We start from the raw sequence: 5,518 nt of genomic DNA, 5'->3' as shown, positions 1-5,518 counted from the left end.
AATTTTCTCAAAATTTTATTTCTATAGAAAATGTTATCAACATTTTATTTCTATGAGAAATTTTGTCAAAATTTTATTTCTAAAGAAAATTTTGTCAAAATTTTATTTATATAGAAAATTTTGTCAAGATTTTATTTACATAAAAAAATTTTGTCAAATGTGTTTTTCTATAGAAAATGTTGACAAAATTTTATTTCTAGAGAAATGTCAAAATTTTATTTCTAAAGAAAATTTTATCAATATTTTGTTTCTAAAAAAAAATTGTCAAATTTTTATATACACAGTCTCACATAAGTTTACATACCCTTGAGGTTTTTACCTTATAACTAAACATGTTTCTTGTTGTTGTTTATAATCCAGACTAAAAACATCTTCTTGAAAATGGACAAATACTTTGTTTTTCAAATTAATTTACAAAATCTAAAGCATATATATGCATATTTTATTATATTTTAATAATTAAAGAAAATACAATTTCTTAAACCGTATGTAAACTTGTGTAAGACTGTGTATATATATAGAAAAGTTTGACAAAATTTTATTTCTAAAGAAAATTTTGTCAAAATGTTATTTATATAGAAAATTTTGTCAAAATTTTATTTCTATAGAAAATTCAATATTTGAGCTCACGAACCCCAAATAAATTTCAATATGCATATTCACATCTTACACTACTCCTGGATAACACCAACAATTCCTATTGATCCAATGCATTTCTTTGGAAACTAGCTTTTACTCTGGTATGCATGTTAATATATTTTTGCAACAAATATCAGTCTCAATAGTAAAAGCGTCCCCCGTGTATATTTCATCCAATTGAAAGTTTCTCTTGATACATATAAGCGTATTCTCAAGCTCTACCATTCATCCGTCTGGCATAAAGTCAAACAGACACTCTTTCATTCATTAATGCCATCAAACTTCATGACCACATAAAAATTGCCACTATAACTACCAATATTCCAGTTGCTCACTCATTCAACCATTCCTTCTCACACATGGTAATAACAAAAAAAACCGTCAGAGGTATCTGATGTCGCTCGTCCAATAATGATATTGGGTGACAATTTCAAACCTACTGTCTATGCGGACGCATGTTCGTACGTACGGGACAGCATGTCCGTCCGTTCATTGCATTTTCATAGTATGAGTGATGACTGGTTGTAATTCTTGCTGTGAAGAATTAAAGCCGCAAAATGTACACACACACACATGCCCATTTTAAGGAAATACTGTCTCTTCTCAGTTCAGACAGGGGTAGCAAAACTCGAAGTGATTTACAAACTGATGTTTGGTGTCATCCATCCTATCAATCCATTGAGGGCACACGATAGTGGGGGAGGGGTTTCGGTATTGAGCCGGTTCATCCACTAGTTTCTTTTTTATTTTGCCTTTCATTTCTCGTGTTAAAATAGGGGCGATATTCTTATTGTCATTTCTTTCTTGGTATTGTTCATAGTGAATTTTGTGTGTTTTTTTCAGCCTACAGTCATTGGACAATGAATTAAGTCCAAATTTCTTACACATTCCACTTTCCCATAGTATGGTTTATTGGTGTGTCTATGATCACCCCAAACATGTTTCAAGAGCAAAGTGTTATATTTTGTCGATGAAGTTGGAATATTGTTGTCCCAAAAATGCTGTTTTCGTGGCAATTATATAAATAAAAATGTAGAATAAATACGGATATGGGCCTCTTTATTTCTTGATCGGTTTATATAGAGGAGCCTATAAATAATCTTAATTTAGTTTATTTAAATGTTGGTTTTCTACATTAGATTTACGGCTTTTGTGACATACGAGTACATATTATGCCGTCGTAAATGTATGTCGCAAAAGTCACAGTTTGCTACAGGCCAAATCTGATAATGTACGATATGTTGATACTCACAGAAACAAAAATATCACCAAAATAATTTAATTGAAGTTGAATTTGATTGAGTTAAGAAATTTTAACCGTCTCGGATGAAATTTACCCCGGAAATCAACCCTAGGGATCTGTTTATATGGAGGCTATATAATTATGAACCGATATGGACCAATTTTTGTACGGTTATTAGAGGGCATATGATAACATGATGTACTAAATTTCAATCAGATCCCAAATTGCACTTCATATGGGGCTTTATGTAATTATGGACCGGTATGGACGAATTTTTCCATAGTTGTTAGATACTAACATCACGTACCGAATTTCAACGACATCGGACTAAATTTACTCCTCCAAGAGATTCCCGAGATCAAATCTGAACATCGGATATAATTATATATAATTATGGATCGATATGAACTAATTTTTGCATGGTTGTTATGCTGATGGCATATACTAACATCACGTACCAAGTTTCAATTGGATCTGATGAAATTTGCTCCTCCAAAAGCCTCCGTATGTTAAGTCACCGTACACACACTGTGACTTGCAGAACGAATAGCAGCACACGAATTCACGTTAGTTATTTTCAATAAATTATATATCAAATAATATTTGTGATCTGTGAACATTAAATGTAATTTAATTTTTTCTTTTTATGTAGATATAAAATCCCAAAAGATGGTTAGTGGCACTAACCGAAATATTGGAAATAAATATTAAAACAAACCAATAATCGATTGTTTCTATGACCTCAAGCCGAACACAATTAATAATCAGAATAATCATAAAATAGGTCAACAACACTCAAAAATACGTACAAAATTTTATTTCTATACAAAATTTTGTCAAAATTTCATTTCTATAGAAAATTTTGTCAATATTTTATTTCTATAGAAATTTTTGTAAAAAAATTTTATTTCTATAGAAATTTTTGTCAAAATTTTCGGAGGGTTCAAGTGTGGTTTTTGTTGGGTTTAATAAACTGCCTGAATTTATTCTGATAATTGGTTGATAGTTTTGCTGCAAGTAGAGGATGCTGATGAGGAATGTGTCTATAGGGCAGTCTATAGGGCTTTGCCCAAATAAATTTGACAAACATTATTTTCCTCTGCTGGTTAAGCTACACTTATGGTTTAGTCAATGCATGGTTTTAAGCTGCAATAAAAAACAACAACAATGCTTAAAGAACAAAACCAACAATAACAAAACAAAACGAATGGAAAAATAAGAGGAGGCACGCTCAAAATAAACCCAGCCAACTGAATTCAAGTCGATGATTTGACAGTGGCATAGGAAAAGAGATATATTTGTTTCGAATTTATTTCGGCATAAGCCGGCTATCAATGTAAAACCTTTTTTCGGAGGGTTCAAGTGTGGTTTTTGTTGGGTTTAATAAACTGCCTGAATTTATTCTGATAATTGGTTGATAGTTTTGCTGCAAGTAGAGGATGCTGGTGAGGAATGTGGTAATTCCGAAACGTGCGTCCATCCAACCATCTTGCAGTCTATAGGACTTTGCCCAAATAAATTTGACAAACATTATTTTCCTCTGTTGATTAAGCTACACTTGTGGTTTAGTCAATGTATGGTTTTAAGCTGCAATAAAAAACAACAACAAAATTTTATTTCTATAGAAAATTTTGTCAAAATTTTATTTCTATAGAAAATTTTGTCGGAATTTTATTTCTATAGAAATTTTCTATAGAAATTTTACAACTATAAACCAATTATCAGAACAAATTCTGGTAGTTCACCAAACCCAAAGTGAACCACACTTGAACCTTCCGAAAAAAATGTATGATAGTCGGCTTTTGCCGAAATAAATCTGTACAAACATTTTTCTTTTCCTTTGCCAATTCCAAATCATCGATTTGAGTGCAGTTGGTCAACGCATTGGTTTTTAGGCTGAGATCAAAACAACAAATATGATTGAAATACAAACCAACAATAACAAAACAAAACGAAAATTTTATTTCTATAGGAATTTATGTCAAAATTTTATTTCTATATAAAATTTTGTGAAAATTTTATTTCTATAGAAAATTGTGTCAAAATTTTATTTTTGTGTAGAAAATTTTGTCAAAATTTTATTTCTATAGAAAATGTTGTCAAAATTTTATTTCTTTATAAAATTTAGTCAAAATTTTATTTTTATAGAACATTTTGTTAACATTTTATTTCTATAGAAAATTTTGTCGGAATTTTATTTCTATAGAAAATTTGCAAAATCTACCAAAAAAAATCAAGAATTTCACAAATCTACCAAAGAGTAAAAAATCTAATATTTTTGGTAGAATTCTACCAACTGCACGGTAGCATGGTTGCCAGTGCTCCGAAAGCCAAACCTGGGGGTAGATTTATTTAGAGGCTATACCTAAAGGTCGTCCGATATGGCCCATTTGCAATATCATCCGACCTACATCAATAGCAACTACATGTGCCAAGTTTCATGTCGATAGCATGTTTCGTTCGGCAGTATGCGGGATTTCAATAGATGGATGGCTCAGAATATATTTAATATATATATATATATATATATATATATATATATATATATATATATATATATATATATATATATATATATATATATATATATATATATATATATATATATATATATATATATATATATATATATATATATATATATATATATATATATGTATGTATATACCCAAGGTGGATGGTATAAATATGATTGAAAATTTTGGTCAGAAATAATACGATTTTATATACCATACTATTAAATATTTACCGAAATCCAAAACAAATCCAACTATAATTATAATAAGAAAGAAAAGTAAGAAAATGCTTTACGTTTAAATAAAATATATTATCATTTTCAATAATTTCAATTAAAACCTTAATTGGAGCAATTATTTTCGAGATTGAACCAGAAACATTTGTTTGTATTGCCGATATCCCCGGGATAATTCTATTAGTCACTATTTGAATTTCCTGAATTTATTTATAGAAAATACCGCCATGAGAAATATTTCGATACTTCACATTGTATAAACTTTCCAAATTTTTATTTATTATTATTTTTTATTTATTTTTATTATTTATTAAACATTTAGAATATTTTCACGATAATTCAAATATTTCATAAGAAGCCGAAATCTTTCACGTGTTTCTTATTGTTTCTTATTCTGTACCAAAGAAAAACGTTATGCCACACTGGCTTGATTATTATCGATGAGTAGTAATTCAATTGCCATAGGCTGTATTTTATTCACTGTTTACGCTACGTTATTATGTATGCTCCCCTCATTTATTTGTATTTGTCACTTTAGGCTTTACATCGCTAAACAGACACACACAGACACTTATACACAATCTCATCCACAGTAAACCTATACAATGACGAAATTACCCATCAATATGGTAAAGACAAAATAGTTTTTCTGAATCGATCTGAAACTTAAAATTAGTTGCCGTCTTTAGTTCGTCGTTGCAAGTTGTTCCTTAGTTAGAAATTATTAAAACATTCCAAAAAGAAAGAGAAAAAACACAACATTATTCACACAAAAATTAAATTTATACAAAAGTATTCTTTAGTAATTTAATAAGGGATTAAAATAACTAAACGCGTAACGGGATTTTTTCGAAATAACAAAAAAAAATATTGTGTGAAAAGTT

This window comes from Haematobia irritans, chromosome 1 (genome assembly GCF_050003625.1).
Source record: "Haematobia irritans isolate KBUSLIRL chromosome 1, ASM5000362v1, whole genome shotgun sequence".
Classification (NCBI taxonomy): Eukaryota; Metazoa; Arthropoda; class Insecta; order Diptera; family Muscidae; genus Haematobia; species Haematobia irritans.
The sequence above is the reverse complement of the archived record's forward strand: the minus strand, read 5'-3'. Positions refer to the sequence as shown.